Source organism: Hoplias malabaricus, chromosome 17 (genome assembly GCF_029633855.1).
Source record: "Hoplias malabaricus isolate fHopMal1 chromosome 17, fHopMal1.hap1, whole genome shotgun sequence".
Taxonomy (NCBI): domain Eukaryota; kingdom Metazoa; phylum Chordata; class Actinopteri; order Characiformes; family Erythrinidae; genus Hoplias; species Hoplias malabaricus.
Genome location: NC_089816.1, coordinates 31,844,666 through 31,872,659, shown reverse-complemented (window position 1 = coordinate 31,872,659; position 27,994 = coordinate 31,844,666). Strand labels below are relative to the sequence as shown.

At 40.7% G+C, this 27,994-nt stretch overlaps 1 protein-coding gene across 1 annotated transcript in view; it reads right to left on the bottom strand.

Annotated features, from left to right (window-relative positions):
• il1rapl2 (interleukin 1 receptor accessory protein-like 2) overlaps positions 1 to 13,292 on the bottom strand; it is a 414,378-nt gene extending 401,086 nt beyond the window's left edge. The window contains exon 1 of the mRNA XM_066649030.1: positions 13,225 to 13,292. The gene's annotated coding sequence lies outside the window, so the exon portion shown is untranslated. The remainder of the gene's footprint in view (positions 1 to 13,224) is intronic.
• Positions 13,293 to 27,994: the final 14,702 nt, after the last annotated feature.

The window sequence follows — 27,994 nt, the reverse complement described above, 5'->3', positions numbered from 1 at the left end:
GAATCTTACATTACCCCTTTGCAGGAACAGAGGCTCCTAGTCATGGGAGCAAAGGTGTTTGGAAATTATTCATGATAAAAACTCTAGCAGTAAGCTTTCTCCCTGTAGGGTCTCAAGCAACTGGGGGAGAAGCACACAGATTGCTTCCCCCGCTCCTCAACACCCCTCTGCTCAGCCAAGTAGATGAAGTAACAGCCAGCAAGACAGCAGATGGAACACCCAGAGAAGATTGTGCAAAACCCTACTTCAAAATCAGATGCTAAAGGAAAATTTGTAGTGGGCAAAACAAGTGTAAACAAATGCCACAGGATTGCTGTTAGGACCGCTTCATTAGTCTGAAAATATCTGTAGCTTGGACACAGAGAGGAATGTGCCAGTGAGCCATATGTGAAACAATAGGTGATATATTCATTAGTCCATTTCAATCTGGCTCTTCTATTGGGTGTGTGAGGACACCTTAAAAAGAGCTTTACATAACTTTAAATATTTTTTTTTACAATAACTAACAAGCATTTACCAATACATTAGACACTTTTTCTAAACCCTTAACACAGCAACACAACTACATCACAGAAGTAACCAAATATTTAACTGCCAGTTCAAATATGCAAATTGTTCATTAAATATCAACTCTACATTTCAAAATGCAAACTTTCTCTACATACACTAACTCTAACAAAACATGGCAAACCCACCTCAAAGTCAAGTAATCTTATTTAAAAAAACGTACCTGGAAACCACGACATATCTTGCTTGAGCATCAAAAGTGTGCGTTTTTGGTAACTTACTATCTGCAAGTGAATGGCTAATATTTACTGTATGGTAGACAAAAAAGATGTCATGAGCGTAGTAAAAGTGTTTACAGTAGTGTCACGAAATTGATGCAAGTGATCAACAAAATTCAACATGCATATCATGGCCTTTGATCACAAATATGTTAAAATAAAATACACAAATTTGCTAACAAGCATTTACCAATACCCAAGACAATTTTCTGTTCCTAACTACATTTTGTTCATTAAATACCAACTCTCTATGTCAACATGCAAACAATACTTTCCCTACATATACTGACTTTATCAAAGCATGGCAACCCATGTCAACCCAAAATCAAGTCATTTTTTTTAAAACACTAGCGCATGTCCTCTATCCAAGCGGATACATATAGTCAATCACAGCACAATGACACAATGTTGATGGCATTACAGAAACATCATTATCCACGTGTCATTTCTACCAGCAAAAATTAGACGTTATGGCATCTACTGTACTTTATAGTTCAGTTTTCCTTGAAACCACTACATATTTTTCTGAGTGTCAAATGATAATATACTACAAGTGAATGAGTAGGCAAAAAAAAGAGTTCATCACAGACCTGCTGCAGCAAAGGCCAATTTATACTTCTGTGTTGACTCAACACAGAGCCTACACTTGACAAAGTTGGCATCTGCGTCGCTCTGCAATTACACCATCACATCATATCCATACATTCCATAGTATTTTTTTTTTTTACATAATTTTGAAAATTACCATATTTGTTATATTGAGTATGCCAAGGATACATAGGTTTCCATCTGAGTACATTTAAAACACAGTGCACAAATATCCCGTTCAGCTCTCTGTTTTTCTCTCTCCCTTGTACACCCACATACGCATGCGCGTGCGCACACAAACAGACACACACCACACTGTCCTGCCATTGTCCATGTATAGCTCTGGAGCAGTTCTCAGCACATTTAATCATGTGCACTCTGGTCTACTTCTCTGATAACTGCTAGTAAGTCAACAATGGACAAAAATTAAGCCAGTGGCGAAGCTTTAATTAAAACAAGTGCTTAAAAAATCTTATTTTTGCACCGTGTCTCGAAGAAAATACATTTAATTTTTCCCTCAGCACATCTGTAATGACAATAAAACTGACTGCCTTTTAGAATCAAAATAATCTTTTATAAATACAAATTTCATTTGATAATTTCATACAAGTTTAAATATAATATTAAACTATTTATATGAACTATTTGTGAAGACAACATTTTTAAGAATTAAGCAGCAACTTGGATGCAGGTAGGTTGTTTTTTAATGCGAGATATTCAGTGTGAAGCAGATACAGTGGGCTGAGTTAACTTGAAGTGTGCACTAGGTGTAGCAGCACTATCTAGGTAAATCTAAGTAACAGATCGGGACTTAATATTACTCAATATTAAAATACTTGAATCGGGACATCACTATTTTTTAGACATGCAGTTGATATTTACAATCAGATAATGAAGCATGTTCTTTCTGTTGTTAAAATCAAACAATAATACTTTGACATTATACTTAGTTATGGTTTTCCTAATATCGTATCGCATGTCACCATACTATGTAACACACAATGTATTGGTGTTGTAGAATTACTTTTATAAATCTTTAAAGTGCACTAGTTATGGAGTAAATGCTCTAATTAGGACAGAGCATAGTTTACATGAGGTGCCAGGAAAGTAACTTTTTTCCCCAGAGATGTATCCTGCATGTGCAAATAAATAATTAATAAGTATTCATTCTTGGTTACAGAAACCCATTGAGGCAAGAACTATAGGTAGCTAGCCTATGCTAGCCTTGGAAAGCTAACCTCTTGCTAGCCTGCTAGCCTTAGTAAGTACATACATACATCTTTTCCGCTTTTCCATTTCAGGGAACAGCAACGGTGGCAACAGGGCGAGCAAAGAAGCCCAGACGTCTCTGTCCCTTGGAACATCCACCAATTCCTCCTGGGGGATCCCAAGGCGTTCCCAGGCCAGCCGGGAGATATAATCCCTCCAGCGTGTCCTGGGTCTACCCCGGGGCCTCCTTCCAGTTGGACGTGCCTGGTATACCTCCAGTGCGAGGCGTCCAGGAGGCATCCTGATCAGATGCCCAAACCATCTCAACTGACTTCTCTCAATGCGAAGGAACAGCGACTCTACTCCGAGCTCCTCCCTAGTCACTGAGTTCCTCACCCGATCACGGAGAGTACGCCCAGGGACCCGTCGGAGAAAGCTCATTTCGGCCGCTTGTATCCGCGATCTTGTTCTTTCGGTCATTACCCAGAGCTCATGACCATAGGTGAGAGTGGGGACGTAGACTGACCGGTAAATTGAGAGCTTTGCTTTATGGCTCAGCTCTCTCTTCACCACAACAGTGCGGTACAGTGACCGCATTACTGCAGACGCTGCACCTATCCTACGGTCAATCTCACCATCCCTCTTCCCATCACTCGTGAACAAGAACCCAAGATACTTGAACTCCTTCACTTGGGGCAGGTTTTCACCCCTTACCCTTCCTGGATCAGGGCCTTGTCGTGGCGGAAGGGCTTGTGTGGTCTCATGACCTCATGTTAGCTCCGAGGAGGGTCTCCCATGGCGAACAGGTCTGGAGTGAAGATCCAGACAAACACGATCCAAAAGCATCCCTATGAGTACACCCATTAAAATTCAGTGTACCCTGCCCGGAAGAGGGTTACCGGGACCTACCCCTGGAGCCAGGCCTGGGGATAGTGTCCGACGGCGAGCGCCTGGTGGCCGGGCAGCCCACGTAACCCGGCCGGGCTCAGCTCGAAATGGCAACGTGGGAGGATCATGTGGGCTCACCACCCGCAAGATCCAGAGTAGGGGTGCGGTGCAATGCCCATCGGGCACAGAGCGGGGGCGAAGGGGCCCCTGGCGTCGTGGAACTTGTCAGCCTTAGTAAGTTAGTCTCTTAAATGAAATTGCTCATTAAGCTTTTCTGATCTACCAGGTAGCAAGCAAATGTGAGATTACAACTTGATTCAGTAGTTGCTTAAATGTTTCAATACTATTTCTATCAATAATATTTATTGAATAACATAAACTTCTCTAAATCAATAGCTTAACATTTTAACACCAGATACAACATTAACATCAATGTTCAAAAATTTAAAAAATACAGAAAATTGGCCTCCTAATTAAATTGTGCTTTAGTTTCTCAGTTTTTGAAAATGACTCTATGATGAGGTGAATCGAAGGCCAGCTGTTATGCACAATGGCAGGTGAACAAATGACTATATCTTATCACAGTATCAGTGACTGCAATGAGCCTGGCATTAATAAAGACAGGCATAAAAATGCTTATTTCTTCTGATTCCTTGCACCCCACCTGCAATATCACACTTTGAGAAACGCTAGTCTAGATGTACAAAATATCTACATCCATTTACTCATTCATTATCTGTAACCCTTATCCAGTTCAGGGTCACGGTGGGTCCAGAGCCTAACTGGAATCATTGGGCGCAAGGCAGGAATACACCCTGGAGGGGGTGCCAGTCCTTCACAGGGCAACACACACACTCACGGACACTTTTGAGTCGCCAATCCACCTACCAACATGTGTTTTTGGACTGTGGGAGGAAACCAGAGCACCCTTAGGAAACCCAAGCAGACACAAGGAGAACTGTTTAGTGTTAGAACTGTTATAAATGTTTAGTTTTCTTAGTATTAGCATTAATAAGTGATAAGTGCACCAGAAGTGTGCTTGAGTGTAGAAATAAACAACAAGTTTACATGTGTACCGATCAAATTTAATAGCAGCTTTGATGAATAAGCACCACTGAAATGTTTCTGGAGTTCATCCAGACTTGAATACACATGCTTTGATTTATATGCTTGTTTATCACCACAGTTATAAGAAAAATCCAGACACATCTTAAGTACAAATGCAAGCGTGTTTAATACTGGTGCATATGGACTCTTTAATTTTGTTTTATTCATAACATGGACCAAACACGTGCTCCAAATATAGATCATGTTTGTCTATACAAATATGAAGCAGCTACAGCTTAGCACGCATTAACATTGAATATTTTACTTTAATATTCAGACAATATTACAAAAATTAATAATTTGAAAAGTATTTATTTCTTTAAATATTTTGTCTGTGTGTGTGTTATACAATGTGAGATTAACATTTGTTCTTGTTATAACATCTGTTTATCACATCATGGTAAAGTTGTAAATGATAAATATAAAAGACATTCAATTGTTACATGACACTTTTTGGATAAAAACATACCTCACTGAAATGGCGCATTGATGTTAATTCATTCATTCATTTGTTCATTGTCTGTAACCACTTATTCAGTTCATAGTCACAGGCATATTAACAAAGCATATTCAATCATGTGTTCTAGCGCTGGCTTACAGAAATATATGCCACTCTTCTGAGGTCTTAGGTTTGCCTCTCGAAACAGACCTGGGGTCAAAGGGTCAAAGATGTCTTGGTTCACTCCACTGAAAAGGCTGAAAAAGGTTTAATATGATGATGCCCACCCTTAATTGCTGCCCCTTCTGCAGCTTTCCCATGGCACTTTGACAGCTATTTATAGCTTTTAATGTCTGACTTCCAATTTGCTCCACCTCATTGTTGCAAGGTTACGGCTATTAACTTGCTGGCCTACAACTCTGAGTGTCACACTCTGTCAAATATCTCTCTCGTCATATTGAAAGATCTTGCCCCTTATCAGCTGCCAAATTCATCTGCTCTGTCCATGATTGTTTCCAGTTACAAGGACAATTCAGCCCATAAGTACAAAGTAGCAAGTCCTTTATTTCGTACATAGTCTATACATTCTGAGGGAAGTAAATATACACAAGCTTGTCCAAAGCTGTAATGCCAACTGTGTGTAGTCTCATCATTAGCTTAAACATAGAGCTAAAGGTCTTTGGTTATGTAATGCCCTTATCCCAGGTGCTCCTTGCCATTTCTGCTTTGCTTTATTCCTCAGGTCTTTTTCTCGTGTTTGGCATGGCTTGTGTAGTTGCATATTAAACTTGTTTTGTGAGTTCCTGAAGCCAGTGTCCATTCATTTCCAAATTTTTCTTCTAACAAGGTTCTATAAGTTTTATGACAAAATTACCTTGAAGTGGCACAGAGAGATTGGTTGAATTGTAGCTGGGTGGGACTAAATTTGGTTTACAGGATGTCAGATCTGCAGAAAAACAATAAGTGTCTGCAATGTATTTATAAAAGGGATCTCATTAATTCAGACTGCATAAACATTACTACACAGAACTCTACAAGTGTACACCGATAAAAAGTGTTTCTAGACCTCTTGCAACCATGAAAGACAGCTCCACTGGACTTTTGGACATGCATTCTTTACTCAGTGCAAGGATAAAAGCAAGAATGGTGGCCCAGAGGCCCACAAGACAGCTGCAGACTGCACTGCAGGCAAAGAGCTACAGCCCTGCTGTTAGGATAGCCATGAGCAGCGACAGTAGCTCGGCACTCACCAGCGCAATGCTAGCAAAGCACAATCCCACAGCTCAGCCGGCACTGGCATATTAGTGCTCAGTGGCTCCCTTAACACAATAGGGAAGGAGAAAGCCAAATCCTCCATAATTTCAGAGTTGGTACATAGAGGTGCTTGTCCAATTGCTGGTGTTTATCAAGAAGTGCACTGCATAACTCAACAACTCATAGACATCCTTTTAATGCTGAAAACTCCACTACTGAGAAGCTGATGTCGGAGGAATCTGTTAGCCAATTGGCATCCAGGGTCCTTCAGGTTCACATGAGGTTGGTGTGGCCAATGACCCCTGAAGAGACAGAACTCATCCTGAAAGAGTTATCATAGCCCATAATGACATTAGGCTTCAAGTGAGCAGCCAGCATCACTTGTCCTGTGCTGGAGCTGCAAGAGACACAGACAAATGCAAAAAAATGGCATGCAAGTGGAATTCTGACACAGGCAGAACAGTGGCAAAATGAGCTTCCACAATTCCAATGTGCCTCCAACAAAAGAGACAACAACAGAGTGAGCCATGACAAAGTGAGTGGAATGGTGTGCCTCAACAGCCTGAATGGGTACTCTAGACGCATCACCAAGTTCCACAAGTTGGATAGCGCACCTCAGCAGCTGTGCTGGCAAAGCAGAGTAATGCAAGAGCAATGCCTTTATTCCCACAATGAGACATGACTTGAAAAATAAGCAATTGGATTAGGTGTGTTCAAGCAGGGGAAAGTGTCCGGGACAGTGGCTTTAAAGACATAAAAAGAGGACCATTGTGCTAGAGTACAGAGCCAAAACAGCCATAGCTGTGCCAATGTCCAATTACTTTACACTATTTGCTGCTATGACCTGAGGTTATATAGTGCAACACATGGCACAGGATACAGCACATAGGTTTCATGCTGGATATTACAGCAATTCTCCAGCCGAAACCACATTTGTCATTTCTCTAATGGTTCTGCCCCTTGTTCTCTCTATTCTAGAATAAGTCCCATAGCCGATGGGTAATGAATCCACTTCTTCTTCATCTGTAGGTCAGGAGTCCAGTGTAGTCGTCTTTGCAGGTATAAGTGGAGGGGGGGAAAAACAAGAGCCAAAGTGGCCTTTTTACAGAACAAACATGATATGAAAGATCACAGCTATAATATGTAAACAAATTAGGACATCAGCCATAGATAGATAAATAGATAGACAGGTAGAGATCCAGAAGGAAATTTAGCAATGTGAAAAACATGAGAAAAGCTTAATGTTCTTAATGTTCACTGCATATGAGTGTTGAGGTTTTGTTTACACTGGGTGGGGGTAATCAAGTAAAATTGTAATATGGATTTATGTAAGGACAATTTCATGATTCACAATCACATCCATTTTTAGAAGGTGAACATTTTAGCAGCGGAACATGACAGGACAGTCCCCTACCTACACCCCTGTGAGGTGCAGGGTTTTACAGTGGTAATTTTAGGAGTATGGACCAAATTAGATTTTTCTGTTGAAGAGTGCAATCTTAAACACAAAAGTGATACAAAGGGTTATTTGAGCGATGCAAAAATGAAAGAAAAAATATATAACCTTCCTATATTTAAATAGAAAAACATTAAGATTGCTTGATGGATTTTTAAACCTTCAAAAGGTTCTCCGCACTCTCTTAACCCCCTGGAGTCTGAGGCCTTTCAGACATGTCTGAGGTGATCTGACATGCCTTGATATTTTAACAAAGTTCACCTACCTAAAAAAGTTTGTTCCCAAAAAGCTACATATGCTAATGTTCAGCACAAACCCAGCAACAATAATGTGAGAGAAGTCTGTATGTCATTCATCTGTTTTTGTTTAAATTAACTGGATTCCCAACAACCTATTTTCAAAGGTGCTGATATACACTGAAAAAACACATTGTGAAAATGTATGAAGTTTTCTTTAGAGCTCTGAACTTTGTAGACAGGTGTTATCTACACACTGGTGTTTACAGCTTTCTGATATTTTAATTAGTTATGAATCTGATGTGACACTGTATTTTTCTAAACCTGTGGCTCACATATCACTCATTCATGAGATAGGTGTGAAGCACAGGTGAGAAATCCTCTTCCCACTGTCAAAGATAATGGCTTATTGGCCCCCACAACAACCCATCAGTCAGAACAACTGAATCATTTGTTTTTAAATGGTGGTATTTTAGTTATTTAGCAACTGCTTTGGAGCAACAAATTCATAAATATGAGCTTCAGATGACTGCTTGAAAGCAGCAGGGCATCCAAGCCGTCATTTAATATAGCTAATATAGTACTGAACTGGTGTAGTATCAAAGCTAACCAGCGCCAAACATGCTGCAGAACAATGAGTCAAATATATTTCACTTACTCATCACAAAATGAAGGCGTTCCTCCTCATGCCGCTGAAAAGCGTGACTGTGCCGTGTCGGAGCTCTGCTCAGTGCGAAAACACAATCATGTGCTTTTGTTTATATAGCAAAAGGAGCATTTTCACGCGTCATAAACCTCCAATAAAAGCAGCTGGATTAGCATACTATTATCATATGAATATGAATGAGTGGGCCTTCAAGCCTTTAAGGATCACGGTCTGAGTCTCAGAGAGACATGCCTCTTTCAATAACAACCAGGTAAAAATACATTTCTTTTCAACCTCCATATATTTGAAAAGTAGACCCTTTAAGGTTTCTGGGGGTATGTTTATTATGTTTCTAGGACAAAACCAGCTGTGTGATTGTTTAAAAAAAACAGGGTGTTAAACAAATATGGTTCTTTATGAATCCAAAAATGGTTATTCTGTCATTGTTGGCAACGTGTTATCACAAAGAGACATTGATATGAAGAACGTTAAAAGGCACATAACCTTATTTCTAACAAAAAATGCAAGCAGACCACGGAAAGACTTCTAACTGGAGCAAAAACTTAGTTAAACACAAAGAAATACCTATAAGCTGAATATATTACTCTGGTTTACAACTGAAGTTACTTTTATTTTGTACATATTTGTTTATTAAATTTAAATACTGAAAAACAGTATCATTGGGTACTGTTACCACATTCAAATGTAAATGGTACCCAGCCCTAACAATAAGATTACAAAATTTAGAGAATCCAGAGATATCGCTATAATAAAGGGACAAGGCCAAAACCAGTATTGGCTGGCTGTGTTCTTCAGTCCCTCAGATGGCACTGCTTTAAAAACAGACATGTTTCTGTAGACGAAATCAATCTTTTTACTAAGAAGATCTTCTGAAAACTGCAAATCACTGTCTGTGAATACAGTTTGTCATAGCATCCACAAATACAGTTTAAATGTGTACTGCGCAAACAAGAAATTTACAAGAGCACTGGAATACAGTAAAAGAGATGTGCTAACCTACTTCACACTCAGTGACAATATTTGATGCATTGTGAAATTAAAAATATTATAACAGTGATCTGAACAAATGAGCAGCTGAAATCCTGTAAAAGGCAAGAATGGGAAAAAAATCACTTTCAAAATTACAGCAAATAGTCTCCTCAGTTCCCAAAGATTTACAGAATTTTGGTAAATGCTGATGCAGCACAGTGGTAAATAAGTCCCTATCCCAAATTTTGAGCTTGTTACTGACATCAAATTCAAAACTGATATATATTTTTCAAAAAACTATAAAACATTCTCAGTTCTAACATATGAAATGTTGTCTTTGTACTATCTGCAAAGAGTTTTCATATCTTTGTATTCTTTTTAATCTACGTTTTGCATAGCATTCAAACTTTTCTGGAAATAGAGTTTGTATATTGTGCTACTGCAATTCCGGTTCATCTTCAAGCACTAATACATTGTGGGGTGGTTTCCCACACAGGGATTAAACCTAGTCCTATATCCTCCTTTCAATGGAAACACAATACAAAATGCTATGTAACCCAGTGCCAAGTGCTTTGGAGCTGTGAAACAGAGTTATCTGTAATCCTACAGCTCCACCCAGAACTTTGGATCTAAACTGAAATGCCATTTGCAGCCCATCACTAATCATCCAACATCACTAAATGTCCTCACTGTAGCTACAGAGGCATAAGGCAAGCAGATGCTCATAGCAATGTATCTAATTGGTAGAGTATAAACTTCCTATAACTTTAGAGGCTGTTACAGCATAAAATGTCTACACACTTTTGGCCATATGGTGTGTATATAAATTCTGTTTTGCATATGTCTGTACTCTGTGCTGAGATCTAGGGGCCGTCCTCTAAGCTGAGCTATTCTTTTGTGGCGTGGCCAAATTGAATGCACAGCACTGCTCATCCTCCAGAACTTTCAGGACAATCAAACTGCTTCAGTTTACTTCAGCATCTTCACAACACAGCGTATGAAATGGCCTCATCTGTTAACAGTGTCCCAAACCCATGAAAGAGCTATCCTCCTAATATTTATGCCCCCTGCACTTGCCATCCTCCCCCCCAACCCCAGCACAGGCCATTTAAATGCTAAGTAACCTCTTCCTTTTCAGCCCTTTTGATTATGCCTGTACAGCGATCTTATGGGCATGCTTCAAAACTGGATTTGCACTTGTAAAACTTAATTATAAAAACCCGCTTACAATATTTATGCAAATAAATCCATTCAGCCCCTGGTTAAAGCTATTACCATGTTCACTGGAGTGCCGAAGCTCACACAAGAAGGAATCTCCCAGCACTTTGGTGCTGATTTATGTTTACACAAACAACTCCTCCCTCCAAACCGCTGCTGGATCCCTGAGTGTTCCCAGCTGAAAAGGGTCTTCCTAATGACAACTACATTTCAATTATCATGCAGAGGAACCCAAAGAGTATTTCCGCTCTGCCATGCAGGCCCTGTCGCATATTACCACAACAATAAAGCCCACTGGAGAAACTAATTTCAACCTGGTTTTAGGTGCTGACAATAAGCTCCAAAAGAGCCCCACTGATGTGCGTAAATTAGAATTTCTCACCGAGCAAACACTACAGCACTCTTCTCCTTTAAGGGGGTAAAGTCTTTATGATGAAGGGGGCCTGACGGTGATAAATGGTCGCGGCGGAAGCGAAGCAGCGCCCGCATGGGGATTGGCGCCGCCATCTGTTTTCATTTAACCACCTTTTTCCCTGAGAAAGCATTCGAGCTACTGTCACATAGGCAAAGATGCATTCTTCAGGACGCGGAAGGTTAACTACCTTTTTTTTTCAGTCCTCCATCTCCTTACATGCGGGATGGTTAGAGTGGGCTCTAACAACCAGACATTCACCTGCATGTGTGCTTCTTGTCACAGATGCCACAATATCCACAACGGAACAATCTGATAACTGCACAGCATTTTTACCAATCGAACCTGACAAGTCTCCGAGGATTTAAAGGGAGATAAAACTGAAGAGTAAAGCACTAAGATGCTACTTTTTCAGTCCAGTTAAGCCCCTCTTAATGAAGTGAAATCTAACAACTTTCCATTCATAAAGCCAAGTAATAAGAACCTTGTGTAAAAGAACTCATATCTGTGCAATGACTACCAAACGATGTGCTGAAAAACCAGCAGCAGACACAAGTTCTGAAGTTTACTGCAATGAGACTAACCAGGCCACGGCTAAGAATTACAGCCAGTGTTTTTAAGCCATAGCTCCTGTAAAATATTACCTGTATAAATAATAAATAATGGGCATTTTTATCTAAACTTTATTATTTCCTTGAATATTTGGACCAATATGTTTAAAATACAGGTGAATGAACCTTCAAAAGGTCTTAAACTGTCGCTATACATCCCTGTAATCAAATTAATGAACCCTGAAATATAAATTATGGCACACAGCAAGAGCTGCAACTTGGAATACAACAGTTAGCCTACTAAACCTCAGAAGAAGTACAATTGGCTGTGTTATGAAGTTTAATACTAGTGTGAGTGGGTTTTCCTGCGAAAATGATAGAGTAAAAGTAAAGAACTGGGCCATATGACACAGAGCAATTGCAGCACAAACTTTTCTTCTCTCACAGGGCTGGCGCAGTACTAGATATTAAAAAACATGTTCTGCGGAAGAAAATTAGCAACGGGCATAGAAAAGGCTGAGCAGTAAATTTCCAGTGGAATTTTGCACTCAAAAGCATGTGTAAATATGTTTTTCTTATTTATGTGCAGTTTTTACTTCTTACATTAGTAACCCATGTGCCATGAATATAAATAAAATAGAATCCCTTTTTTGGAAAAGTCCACTGCAAAAAACAAAGCTGGTAGATGTACTTTGATTACCCTTTCAGGCTTTACTCTCATTTTCAAAGACTGTAATGCGTTGTATTGAAAGTACAGACGGGATGTACAGTAAACCGCACTGAAGCGCAGGTGCAGGATGTTGTAGCGAACAGAGCAAAGACTCCGACTGTCTTTGGAGGAGTCTAAAGCTTTCCCCACGCGTCTATCTGACTTTTATTGGGCTTTCGCTCGAAAACGGCGCTTAAAGCAGCAGCTGCATGCGTGAAATACACCGGGGTGTTCTTCTAAACTGTGGGGAATGTAGTAGAGTGCCTTCTTTACTCCCACAAACAAGCGGAGGTGGAAACGCTGTGCGCAAAATTAGGAAAAAAACGCGCATCTTTAGCGTAACCGCTACAAATGGTGCCAAATGACTGAAATTGATGTTGATGTGATTGAAACGTGTTTTGAACATTTGTGATGCTCGTTTTAAAAAGTTCCTGTTTGGAAGAGATCGCCTTGTCAGCATTTAGTGCCCAGTTTATAATAACAAGGCGCCCACCTGCTCCTGGAAGTATTTTAAAAAGATAAATTGGAAGCGGCTGTAACCTAATAGAGCTTGAAGCGTCAAAGAGAGGCCAGAGTAGAAATATTAAGGAGGGGGAAAAACAGTGAATTTTTGACACTAATGAAGAAAAACTCCACTCACCAAACACGGTTAGAGTATGTCAGGAGTCGCGGTGTGCGCCTTAAACGCGCAATAATGAAACCACTGTCGTTATCAAACCAGATGAGAGTTACTCACTCGGTGTTGGTCGAAGTGCTTTCTCTGTCTCTTCTTCAGTAATTTCCACCGCTTCACTCGCGCGGCTCGTGGGCCATTTCCAGTAGTAAACCGCCTCGGAGTAGTGACAACTCGTCTACGTGTACAGGGGTCCAAACGAATGCAGTTTTTTTCATTACTGACTCGAAAAAAGCGGTTGCTGAATATTCCGGTACTGCTGACCACGGTCGTTTACTTTGACGGACAAACAGCGCAGTTCTTCCAGAAAAGCGTTAACTTCTGCGCTCGCGCGTTTGTTCCTTCGCTCGAACCGCGCGTCGTCCGGGTTAATTTGGACCTCCAAAAATAACTTCCATTTTCCAGAGCCCAGCACCTGCGGGGCGGGAGGAGGGGGCGATAGGCTTTTGCATTCCCTCCTTCTCCAGTGTTTCTGGGTTTTTTTCACGGCTCTGAATCACTCTCGTTCCATTGGAGGCGCACCACGTGTGATGAGGTGCTTGAGGCTCGAGCGATCGATGGAGATGAAGATCCTCGCGAGTTTCCAATCCCCAAACAGGTCCCCCCTCCTCCTCCTCCTCCTCCTCCTTTTCCTCCTCTCATTGAGCACAAGGCGCACGCCGCTGTCCAGCCCCGAACCACTGGAGAACGGCCGTTCCTCTGAACGCATTGGACCTGGATTGTGTTAAATGAATAGTCTTATTGGCCTTTAGCCTGTGCTGATCTGCACCCTTTAGTCTCTCCTTAGAGAAAGCATTTGAAAAACACTTGAGACTGATTGTATATTTCTTTTTTCATATAAATGTATCCCAGACTACCTACTGCCTCCGTGTGGTCATGCGAATAAAGTTCTCTCTTCTTGAGTTTTGAACCATGGGCATGCAAAACCAGGAAGGACCGAATTGATTCTGAATTGCTGATATATGTTGACATACATGTTTGTAGTCATGCATACAGTGTAATGGACAATAATGGTACATCATCCAAAAGAGAGCAGAGTCACTTATTATTTTTATTTTACTATTTTTCTCCAAAATCCTTTAGCCATTTAATCAAATTATTCCAATTGGACAGTACCCATAAGTTGTCTTGCACTGGCAGATTAAAAATGTAGGTCTTGGATATCTGACCATTTTATGTAGTCTACATAGGCCTAGCTACATTAAAATAAATCAGTTCCCAATAATTGTTTATGAACCTCTGATTTATAGTTTGAGACATAAAACATGTTCAATTATTTGATGCATGATGTAAATCTCTGCATTTGACTATTAATATAATGTGATGCTGGAATGTTTGTTCAATAATTCTGCAAATATTTCACCTCAAAGATTCACCTCATCAGACAAGTCCTAAAATAGATAAAGAAAACCCAAGCAAAAAAAGGAGACAGAAATATTATACTTCATTTCTTTTTGGGGAAAATGTTTCAATACTACATTTGAATGGTAGCAGCAGGTGGTGTCGCAGTCACACAGCTCCAGGGACCTGGAGGTTGTGGGTTCGATTCCCGCTCCGGGTGACATGTCTGTGAGGAGTGTGGTGTGTGATGGCAGTGTTGCTCTCCAAAAAAAAACATATTTGGTAAGTAAGCTTAAATAAAAATAAGAAAAAATGTAAATGGCAGGCACCACTGCATCCTGCATTATCACATGAAAAAAAAGTTCAACTATTAAATCTACTATTAAGATTGCATATTTAGGATTAGGGCAGCATGGTGGTGTTGCAGTCACATAGCACCAGGGATCTGGAGGTTGTGGGTTCAAGTCCCGCTCCGGGTGACTGTGAGGAGTTTGGTGTGTTCTCCCTGTGTCCGCGTGGGTTTCCTCTGGGTGCTCCAGTTTCCGCCTGCAGTCCAAAAACACACGTTGGTAGGTGGATTGGAGACTTAAAAGTGAGTTTGTGAGTGAATTTATGTGCTTATGTGTTGCTCTGGGAAGGACTGGCGCCCCCTCCAGGATGTGTTTCCATCATGCGACCAATGATTCCAGGTAAGCTCTGGACCCATCGTGACCTTGAACTGGATAAAAGCTGTATTATCTTATAAACAAAATAGATAGATAGATATATAGGTAGTGTCGCAGTCACACAGCTCAAGGGACCTGGAGGTTGTGGGTTCGATTCCCGCTCCGGGTGACTGTCTGTGAGGAGTGTGGTGTGTTCTCCCTGTGTCTGCGTGGGTTTCCTCCGGGTGCTCCGGTTTCCTCCCACAGTCCAAAAACACACGATGGTAGGTGGATTGGTGACTCAAAAGTGTGTGTGTGTGTGTGTGAAAGAACAATCAGTGCTTACAAAATTGTCAAAATAAGTTGGATTAGCTAAAACACGTCATGTAAATCCCAGAAAAGTATCTCAAGAAGCTGGGTTAGCCTAATTTAAAACATGTTTCACAGTTTGCCAAGAAATGTACACCTTCCTTTTATTACAATCAAAAATATATATTCCCTCTTAAAATCTAGATGAATAATTATAATTTTCAAGGACCCATTAGCAGGTTCTGACTTCCAAAGAAAATGCAGAAATCTTCTTCAAGTGGAATGGCTAAAATCTGTAGGAATGTTTTCCACATTTCCATAATACAGGTTTATTGTATATTCTGCATATTATTTTTAAGAGTGCAGTAAATAGACTAGTAACAGCTGCAGAAGGTACAGAACATTTGTCCTAGAAATGAGTAATTAATCCAGTATATTGTATAGATAAAATTAAGATGTGTGAGAGAGTGACAGAGGAAACAGAGCAAGATCTAAAATGTACCGGTCTGTGTGTGAGAGAGATTGGGAATCACACATTACAGAAAAAAAGAGCAAGGCAGGGACACAGAGAGAATGTGTGTGTGTGTGTGTGTGTGTGTGTGTGTGTGTGTGTTGGGAGTTGAGAATAAGAATGCCTGCCCACTGTGACATTTGAGATGCACTGATTGCCTAAAATTCACCTTATGGCAATCATCCACATTCTCCAATATTATCCATGCTAACAATGTGCGCTGAGCTGCATGCAGTTGGCCATGTTTCTTGCTCACTTGTAGTCAGAAACTGGCTCGTTCATTAGTCAGAAAAGCCTGTCGTGCACGCGGAGACAAGCTGACACGGGAAACACGAGCTGTCTCACTAGAGCCTCATAATGACCTGCTACGCTGATGGCTAACCGCCCACTCACACACAAACACCCTGACATGCATTGCTGCATGGCTGGTGTGTGTGTGTGTATAACAGGAGGGTTCTGTTTATACACTCACATTGTGTGGACCAAGCTGGTGATTTAGGGTTAGGGTTAGGTTAGTAGTATTGATAGATAATATAAATGTAATTCTTCATACATTGCAAGGATGTTTTTTTTTTTGGTAATAGTCTCAAATGCATGAAAACGAATGTGTGTTCACAGTGTGTGCCTGTGTGTGCACACCATCAGTGGGAGTTCTCTTCATGGAAGGAGGTCTCTTCACGTGTTCTTTAAATTTCTCACAATAGCAACTATCATCACACAACTAGCACACAGCCAAACACCACTGCACTGTGTGTGTGTGTGTGTGTGTTTGAGCAATATTTGTGTCGTATGATGATAGCATTCCATTAGCTGCTTATACATCTGCACCTGAATTTTAACAATGGCACATTCTTCCACAGGGATTCAGGAGAGAATGCCATTGGTTTATTGTGGGAAATTCCAATATAATATCCCACTTGCTTCATGAACAGTTAAGGTATCATTTATCTTAGCCTTCCGCTTATAAGTCCATGTCTACAAAGCTATTTCTACAAAGCTGTTGTAACTCATGCAGAATGAGGTCTGGCATTGACATGAAGTTCCTTGGAAATCAATCAATGATAGATATTATCTCACCGTTGCTGTGGGCACTGATGCATCCCCATGCTTCCACAGATGCTGTTTTTTGGACTTTTAATTGTGTCAGGGTTTCTCAGGGGAGTTTGCCCCAGGACACTTCACTTCGTGCACTGGCCACCAGAGGTCGGCGTCACCAGAATTTTAGTCCCAGCTCTAGTACATTTCCAGTCCCGCCCCTCTCACCTGCATCCAACTTCCCCTGCCATTATCTTCACTTTAAAAAGCCCTTCCTTCGCCTTTGGTATTAGAGAGCATTGTATCATATTACTTTGTGGTTTTTGGTGCAATGGCCTTTCAAGATCTTTTCTGAATTCCTCATGTTTGTTGATCATGTTTTGCCACACCTCTTGAGCCTTAATGCTTAATGTTTTGAATCTGGACATGGACTTGGTATTTTCCTTTGAGCTTTTGGTTAATTGGTTTATCTTCTGAGCTTTTTGTTTTTTGGATTTTTGACACTTGAGTCTTGTGTTTTTTGACCCTCAGTTACTGTACTAAACATGCTTAATGGATCCTAATCCTGTGTTTGAGCTCTTCTCACTACAGAATGTTCTACCCACCCTGGATCCTGCAGGTCTCCAAGCTCTTCGCTATGTGGTGCAGGCCCATGGCCAGATGCTGGGAAATCAAACGTCACCCACAGCATGGATGAGTTCACCCACTTAGTGCAGCCCGGTCCAAGTCATCCACCCACAGTATTTCCCTGTAACCTCAGTACTGCCACTCCTGATGAATACAATATGGCACATGAGCTATGGAAAGGATTTTTGCTGCAGTGTTCCCTTGTTTTTAGCCACTTTCCTGTGGCCTTTCCTACGGACAACTTGAAGATCGCATTTGTCATGTCACTACTTTCTGGTAAGGCACTATGCTGTGCTACTGCCGTTTGGGAACTCGGGGCATTTACTCAACTCCATCTTTCCAGCAGCAGTTTCAGGAGGTTTTCAATCTATCAGCTAGTGGAAAGAATCCTGGTGAGCAGTTGTTACAGCTATGACAAGGCTCTGTTAAAGTCATCGGCCACTAACCCACCTTTCTCACGCTAGCTGAGAGTGGATAGAATGAAGAAGCTCTCAAGGTGGTCTATTGACAATGCCTCAACAAAGCTCTGAAAACTCAACTGGCATGTAATGACAAACAATTCACCACATTGCAGCTTGTGCATCTGTCCCTAACTGGTGTTCAGTGATGTGTTAGAAACATATCTCCTTGCTTATAATTGATTCTCCCAGTAGTCCCCTTGTGTTACGATACCCCTGGTTGGCTTTACATAACCCTCTTCTTTCCTCGTCCCAGGGAGAGCTCACACAATGGAGTAGTTAGTCACACCCACTGTATGTAACTCCCCCTGAGGTCTTTAGCAAAAGAGGCTGCTGCTTGGCCCTGCATAGACCTTGGGACTGTGCTATTGACTTGGTACCAGGTACCACCCCTGCTAAAAGTAAGCTGTATGCCTTGTCTATCCAAGTCTCAAGCCATGGAGACTTGCATCACAGAGGCTATTTTCCTCTCTGCTTCCCCTGTATCTGTGGGATTCTCATTTATAGAAAGATGGAAGATAACAGCCCTTTCTTGATTACTATGGATTCAATGTCATTATGTTTTTTTTTTTTTTTTTTTAAAAAGTTAGCCCTTGCCCCAAATGCATTCAAAATGTTCTGTGACGCCAAAATCTTCACAAAGCTAGATCTGCTTAGTGCATACAAGGAGAGACAAATGGGAAAACTGCTTTTGTCAATGATACAAATCTTGTGATGTCATATGGCTTGGTTAACGCCCCCTCAGTGTTACAGACCTAAAATGAAGTTTTTAGAGAGATGCTCAAGTACATTGTAGATTATTCTGATGATATTTTAGTGTTTGTCACATATGGAGGACAATATTTCATGTTTGCCAGGTCCTCCATTGCCTACTAGCTCACTAGTTGGTTGTTAAGCTAGAGAACTGTGAATTCCGTAAGACCATGCCCTTTCTGGGCTGTGTCCTCAGGGCACCATGTGTACAGATGGAAGATGGCAAAGTACAGTTGGTTTTGGAATGGCCCGAACTGTGCAGTCTTCAAAGAACTTCAAAGGTTCCTAGTCTTTGCTACTTTTTATAGGTGCTACATTCAAAAATTTGTGTCATGGCTGCCCCTTTAACCTCACTACTCAAAGGCAACCTAAAAACAATTAAATAGACCTCCACAGCCATCTCAGCTTTTTTCCACCTCAAAAGTTAAAAATAAAAAAATTGACGTAGGGAACAGAGCTTTTAGCAGTTAAGGCAGCACTGGAAGAGTGGAGGGTGCTCTCATCAATTTTACCATCCTCACAGATCATCAAAACCTTGAATATGTGAAAACGGCCAAAAGGCTGAATGCTAAACAAGCAACTTGGGCTTACAGTCTAAAAGATGCTTATTTCATTAAAATATACATTTTCCAAAGGCTAGGTTGAATTCTTCAAAGTCTCAGTTCCACTTTAAATGCTGCCACCAGATTCACGCAATCACAATAACAGCGGCATATTTGATGTTTTTTTGTTAAAAACTTCAGAGTGAAGAAGTTACAGTAGCCTGGACTACTGCATCATTTAAGGTGATGCAAAGCTGCAAGCTAGAAAGTAAACAGCTACATTTACGTCTATTTCTTCTATTCCACCTTAAGGACTGCAGCTGTTACAGAATCAGACAAATGCTGACTTGGATGCTGGAGGGCTAATCACAAAGTTAATTATGTTAAACTCTTTATATATTGTTTTTTAAATAAATATTGTTTTACACCTCATTTTGTTCTGTATATGGCTGACTGTTTATACTTAAGCCAAAAAAGTATTAGTGGAGAGTAAGGTGCAACTGTCAATTCAGTCACATTTTCCAAATTTTGGCCCTAGGAAAGTCTGGACTCTGGGTCCGACTCAGGGTTGAACATAGTGTGGAAAATGCTCAGCTGCATAAAATGACAGACCCCTTAAACAAGTCATTCTGAAAGGGACTGAAATTGGCAAGAATAAAGCTGGTGATACCTCTTTGTTAGAGTAATTTTGTGCAAAGAACTTCATAAACATACACCCTGGAGGGGTGCCAGCTCTTCACAGGGTGACACACACATTCACTCACACACATGTACGGACATTTTTCGAGTCACAAATCCACCTACTAACGTGTGTTTTTTGACCATGGGAGGAAACCCACGTTGAGATGGGGAGAACACACCAAACTCCTCACAGACAGTCACCCAGAGCAGGACTTGAACTCACAACCTCCAGGTCCATGGAGCTGTGTGACTGCGACACTACCTGCTGCACCACCAAAATGAATACCAAATATATTATTACTAATAACAATAATACTTAATACTAATAAAATTATGAGGCACATTTTATTTAGAAAAAAAACACAATCTATTCAAATCTTATGCACAAATGTTCTTACTCCAGGATGGCTACATTAACATATGATGGAAGATTAATGTCCGCAAAATGCTACCAGCTAAATATGACTGTTGCAGTCTTGACCTGATTTTTTGAAGGACAAGGCAGCAGGCTTGATTTTAGGATTTGTCACCATCTCTGGCATATCTGTTTTGGACAGAATATTGTTCCTTGTACACAGATTTGTCTGTCATGTTGGAGACTGTGTTTGGAGTGATTCATTTTGCTACAGCTGAAGATGATATCCAGGCTGTGGAAAATGGCTTTACAGGGCTGGAAAGGCAATGTGCCTTCTGAAATTTTACTGGGGTGACAGTGTAATGCTGTATTCAATTTAAACCTCCAGCTGGTTCCATTACAGCCACAATGAAACTAAAGTTCCTTCATTGTCCTGGGCCATGTTATCTGTGGGCTACCCTGATATTGTGCATGACTCAAGGATTTGTGCAAATGAAGTATTGCTTCATTTGCACCTAGGCTGTGTGTACACCACCATTTCCTCCCAGCAGATGGGGGGTATTCCTGTTTTGAAAAACCTCTCTTACACAAAAAAAAGGCATGTGTAAGTAAAGGTATCAGCTCTCCAGGATTCTCTAGATGATAGTGTGCTTTTGGATTGATAAAGACCTACTTCAGGAGCATCTTTTAACAGACATTCCAAAAGGTAACTTAAATTTTCAAAGTATCCCTTCAAAATGCCGCACCCTGAATGAAATGTAAAATATGTGGACACGCTCTTTTACATTTAATCTTAAATGAAGAGGAATCATTAATAGTGTGTATACTTTTTACTACAATAAACAGGTTCTACTCTTCTGGGAAGGCTTGAGACTACACTAGAATATTTTTGTGATGATTTAATGGTATTTATAAAGGAAATATATAAGGTCACCCCTGTGAAGGATTGGCACGTCTGGGTTTTATTCCTACCTTGCGCTCAGTGATTCTGGATAGGCTCCGGACCCATTGCATCCCTGAATTGGATAAGCAATGGATGAATGAATGAACGAGTGAGTTACTGATGATTAGTTTTGAAAACACGTGCCATGGCACATATACAGTGTCCTTCCATATGTCTACTAATGCCACCTTGTGGTTGTTTGTTGTAAAATAATTTAACTCCAACTATTTTCTTATTGGTTAATTCAGACCATGTGACTCTAAGGTTAATAGCTAACCAGGAAAAGTCTGCAGTAGTAAGAAATCTCTCCATGCAGTTAGACAGAGAGCTTCTTTTCCATTTTCTTTTGTTGTGCCTTGGAAACCCTATGCTTTTTACATGAATTAACAAATAAATCAATCATGAAAGAAGAGAAAATAACTCAGTAAAGCACTTTTTAACTTTCTCTGGATTTTGTGTGTTAGCTATCTTTCATAGATGTGTACAGGGAACGTGCATTAGGGACAGAATAGTAAAAAGCAACCTCTCAACAGACACTACATTTCAAGGAATGCAAGCTTTGTCTCATTTACTTCTCGTTCATCATTACTCTTCATACAGACAGGTGTATTTGCAATACATGATGTCAGAGAAAACTTGTAAGAGCACAGAGTTTACGGAGAAGAGCCAAGCATTGGAGACAAGATCCATAGTTTCTGTTGCCACAAGTAGATCAAAAAGCTCCTCAGTTGCAGCTAAAGGTCGAGCTAAGTTAGAGGATGCCAAAGCCAGGGCTGTGTATGAAAAAAATCCAAAGTCATGATCAGAAAAGCTCAATTAAAAGTCACAGAAGCACAAATGGAAGTGACTCTAGCAGCTATAAAGCAAGACAGTGAGGTAGCTGCTGCTATGGCTGAAATGAAAGTGCTAGAGACAGCAGCAGAATGCGAGAGTGAAGATAGAAAGTCAGAAGTACAAGAAGTTTTGGAATGTATTCGCAACTACATTCAGCGTCAGTCTGAAGAAGGGCTTACATCTTCTTTAGGGCTTGATCCATATCAACAAACCTTAGAGCCCATTGTTTGTAAGCTCAGAGCAGAAACACCATTGAGACAGTATCACCTTAAAGGTACAAAGGACAGAGCTTCATATAAAAGGCTGAATGATAATGACGATAAAACGCAGCAGCCTCAAAAGTTAGCACCTACAATCAACCCCTCAACCATTACATCTACACCACAGACAGCATTTGACAAAAATGCTAACATAAGTGAGATTACTAGGTATTTGGCATGCTGCTTAACTCTGGACTCACAAAATTTGATGACCATCTGGAGAATTTCTGGGAATGGAAGTCATTGTTCATGAATGTCATAGAAGGATTACACCTATCAGCAAGTGAGCAACTTGACCTCTTGTAAAAATGGTTAGGAGAACAGTCTGCTCATCAAGTGAGGAGGATTCGAGCCGTGCATGTAGGTAATCCTTGTGCTTGGAAGACTGCTATGGCTCTCCAGAGGTTATTGAAAAGAGTCTTTTTGACAGAATGGATCACTTCCCAAAGATCAGCAGCAAAGACTCTGTAAGTCTGAGAGAGGTTTGGGATCTCCTACAGGAGGTGGAGTCTGCTAAATATGAAGGTAATTTACCTGGGCTTATCTATCTCAATACTGCCTGTGATGTAGCTCCCACTGTGGAAAACTGCCCTACAGTCTTCAAGAAAAGGTTGCCTTTCCCCCATTTACATTCTTCTGTGAATTCATCTTTAGAGAGGCACGGACACGCAATGACAAAAGATTTGTTCTTTCAGCAGGAATCCGAACCTCATTGAAACTGGAGCAGCCAGCCAAGCAACAAGTTCTGTCTACACATGTAAGATGAAAGTCTCCTTAGAAGACACTAGTCAAGTAAGTAGTTCAAGAAGCGATAAGCAAGATGTTGACAAGAAATGTCCTCTTCATAAAAAGCCTCATCCTCTGACACGATGTAGAGGGTTTAAGAGCAAGCCTTTAGGAGAGTGCAAAGCATTCTTGAAAGAAAGCGGCATTTGCTTTAGGTGTTGTGCCACATTCACCCATTTAGCCAGGAACTGTAAGGAAGTGTAGGAAGCCAGGAAGTGTAAGGAATGTGGCAGCGATGTTCATGTCTCAGTTCTGCATCTGGGACCACCTCTCTTCAACCACCCGCTTACAGAGCACAGTGCAGAAGGAGAAACAAAATTGCCTGAGTCTGCAGTTACTTTAAAACTTACTGGAATCTGTGGAGATCGTATAAATGCAAGATCTTGCTCAAAGATTTGCCTAGCCAAGGTTTATCCAAAAGGTAATCCAAATAAGACGATTAAGCTTTGTGTGATCTTGGATGATCAGAGCAATTGTTCGTAATGAATATTAAAGGAGTGAACTCAGCATACACCCTACATAGTTGTGCTGTCACTATCCTTGTATGGAATCTAGTCCTTGGATGGAAGAACTAAGTTGAATTTGCCAACCTTGATTGAATGTATAATAAAATACAGAATGACCAGACTAAAATACCAACTCCTGATGCAGCACATTGGCATGCCCACCTGAAGCCTATTGCTCACCGCATTCCTCCCCTCAACCTAGAAGCTAAGATCCTTCTACTCTTGGCTGATGACATCCTTCAGGTTCATAAGGTGCAGGAAAGGCGTAATGGACCCAATAACACACCCAGCTCACAGGACCAGCTTTCCTGACAAAGGTTGAAGAACCATCTCTAAAAAAGGAGAAGTATGACCTCATTAATCCAAACACGGATGAGGAAGTCCACTCACTTTCTACTACTGTATTTACCAAGAGTTCCCATCTTGGATCTCAACGCTTTGAAAGATTTTCTTCATGAAGGTCATTACTGAGAACTGTTGCTTCTCTCATACACATTGTTCAGTCATACAAGGCAACAGAAAATCAGAGAGCATCCTGCAAATCATGGCACTATTCCATAAGTCCACTCACAGTTGAAGAACTGTCACAAACAGAAACAGTTATTATCAAGTGTGTACAGCAGGAAGCATACAAAGAAGAGCTTGACTGTATTGATAAAGGAAAATGTATGCCAAGGAACAGTACACTGAGAAAACTGAACCCTTAGCAAGATGGTGAAGGACTTCTCAGGATAGGAGGTTGACTTAAACACTCTGTCCTGGACTTCAAAGAGACGTTTCCTGTGATCATTCCAGGGAGCAGTCATGTAGCAAAACTTCTTGTGGATTACTATCACGGTCGAGTATTCACAGAAGCTGCTGTTCGCTCTGTAGGCTACTGAATTGTGGGTGTTAGAAGACTTTTAACAGCATTGTTCACAAATGTGTAACATGCAATAGGCTTCGTCGTAGAGCCATTGAACAGAAGATAGCAGACTTACCTGCTGATTGTCTAAGCACTGAACCACCATTCACGTACATTGATCTGGATGTGTTTGGACCTTGGACGGTGGTTCCCAGGCGTACATGAAGAGGACAAGCTCTAAGAGATGGGCTGTTCTTTTCACTTGCTTGAGCACTTGTGCTATACACATCGAACTGAATGACTGCATGGACTCCTCCACCTTTATAATTGCCCTGAGAAGCTTCTTTGCTATATGGGGTCCTGCTAAGCAGATCCGCTCGGACTGCTGGGCTAAATTCATAGGAGCTTGTAAAGAGTTGGAGATCATGAATCCAAAGTAAAGAGATACCTTAGTGATGAAGGTTGTTCATAGGTCTTAAATCCGCCTCATGCGTCCAATATGGAAGGGTCCTGGGGGCCAATGCTAGGCATTGCCAGGCGCAGGTTGCAGGAATCATCAACTCAAGACCTCTTACCCCTTTCTTGACTGACCCAGAATCACATTTTTTGTTGACACCAGCTATGCTACTTACTCAAAAGGGTTGCAACCTTCTTCCACCTCCAGGAGACTTCAAAGAATTAAATATTCATAGACAACAATGCAGACAGGTGTAGAACCTTGCAAACATCTTCTGGAACAGATGGAAATGTGAATATCTAGCAAAACTTCAGAGCCGCAACAAATAGTCAGAAGAACGTCAAAACCTGAAAGAGGGTGATATAGTACTACTAAAAGACATACAAGCTAAATGCAATGATTGGCCCATGGCTCTTGTAACCAATGCCATTGCTTGTAGTAATGTAAAAGTCAGAAAGGTAGAACTCAGAGTTTCAAGACATGGGACAATCAGGTCATTTCTTAGGCCTGTCTCAGAAACAGTCCTTTTAATATCTACTAAAAACTAAAAACTAAGTGTTTCCTGTGGACATACGCTATGATGGAAGGTAAATAATGGCTTCTAGTCGATACCAGGCGGGGAATGTCATGGCAACTGTGTCCTTCCATTTGTTTACTAACGCCACCTTGTGGTGGTTTTTGTAAAATAATTTAACTCCAACTATTTTCTTATTCGTTAATTCGGACCATATGACTGTAAGGTTAATAACTAACCAGGAAATTTCATTCATTCATTCATTATCTGTAACCGCTTATCCAGTTCAGGGTTGCGGTGGTCCAGAGGCTACCTGGAATCATTGGGCGCAAGGCGGGAATACACCCTGGAGGGGGCGCCAGTCCTTCACAGAGCAACACAGACACACACACATTCACTCAGACCTACGGACACTTTTTGAGTCGCCAATCCACCTACCAACGTGTGTTTTTGGACTGTGGGAGGAAACCTGAGCACCCGGAGGAAACCCACGCGGACACGGGGAGAACACACCAACTCCTCACAGACAGTCACCCGGAGTGGGAATCGAACCCACAACCTCCAGACCCCTGGAGCTGTGTGACTGCGACACTACCTGCTGCGTCACTGTGCCGCCCTGCTAACCAGGAAAAGCCTATGCTTTTTCACTCAGTAAAGCACGTTAATAACATCCCTGTATTAAATATTTCTGGATTCTGTGTGTTAGCTATCTGTCATAGATGCGTAGAGGGAACGCGCATTAAGGACGGAATAACATAAAAGCAACTCAAACTCATATTGAACGGACATCTCCCCAAAGAAAACTTGGTCTTTAGTAAAAAAATAAAATAAAATAAAATTCAGTTTTCAGTGATCAAATATTTATTAGCTGTTAATTATCTAATTCAGACAACTGGTAATAATAGTATAGGTATTGTTATACTGAGAAAAACTGATTCTCTCCACAAGGTACTCTAGGATTTGATTCACAGCTTGGGCAGAGACACCACTATGACTATATCAATCAAATATAGAAAAAGCTATAAAATCCATGTCTCTGCCTGGTTATGGTGTGAACAATTTAGATATGACATGCTAACAAATAGCTGACTTTCCTTCACTTTTAAGCTTTTACTTAGTCAGACATTGGGCTTTGTGTAAGATTTAATCATATTCTGCAAGTCAAAACATTTTTTTTGTGTAAAACAGTTTGTGATATGTTTGTAGAATATTTCTTTCATGTTGGTCCTTTTTTATGTTATACAGCTGTCAGTGCTGTGATGCTATTTTATGTAATGCTGTCTCAGTTATTATTACCCAACACTGAGGTGGAATTCTGTGACTGTTTTAGAGTGATTTAGGGTGTGTCGATAAAAAAAAAGCGATCCCTGGTGCATTAGTGCAATTCGTTAGAGTATGTGTGAATGCTCCTTTTCGAACAGACTAGCAGAACCAGACCACCTGTGCAGGTGGTTCTCTGTCCATTTCTAAATGAACTCTCATGCAGGTAATTTCAAGTATAATTGCAACACACACCAAGGGCACCAAAGTGAACCAACACAAGACACAATGTCTCAGCACTACAGGAATTTCAGCCATTGTTTTGGCTGATTTTATCCATTTTATTACCTCTCGCTGTTTCCAGCCAGGTAAAAAAAAAAATATCTACAGGTAAACACATACAACCCCATGTTAATCCTAACTAATGATTCTAACAAGTTTGCACAATAAAATTCATACATGAGTATAAATCACACTTGAGTAGTCACTCAAGCAAACCAATAGGAGTCCAATACTGGTAGATTGGCAGGGGACTGTGACCAATCATTGACTTGCTTCTGCTCCCCTTCCACTGCTGGGGTCAGTACAGATTAGCTGGAACGTATGAGAGAGATTCTATCGGACACTTGCTGTTTATCTTTGCTTAAAGAACTAATTGTATCCATTTGTGTGTTTTGAGAAATATAAATGTGTTTATTATTCAATAATAACATGTTTAGTGTAGAAGTAGTTTAGATGTATTGTTGTTTGAATGTCATTCTTTCACTAAGTGTATTTATGTTTTGATATTTATACAGTACCAGTCAAAAATTTGGACACACCTTCCACCAATTAGTCATTGGTGGAATAGGGCTGTTCATTTTGTAGAACTGTGTACTAGCCCTACCTCTGCACAACCTAAGTTATGGTCTCAAACACATTAAAACAGTGAGCAGTTCTACAAATTAACTGTTGATGAGGTCACAGCTGTTCACTAAAAACAATTCCAGATGACAACCTCATGAAACTCAGTGAGAGAATGCCAAGAGTGTGAAAAGCTGTTATCTAAGCAAAAGATGGCTACGTTGAAGAATCTAAAGTATAAAACATATTCTGGTTTGTTTAACTTTTTTTTTTTGTATTCTATATAATTCCATGTGTGCTCCTTCATAATTTGAATATCTTCCATACTTA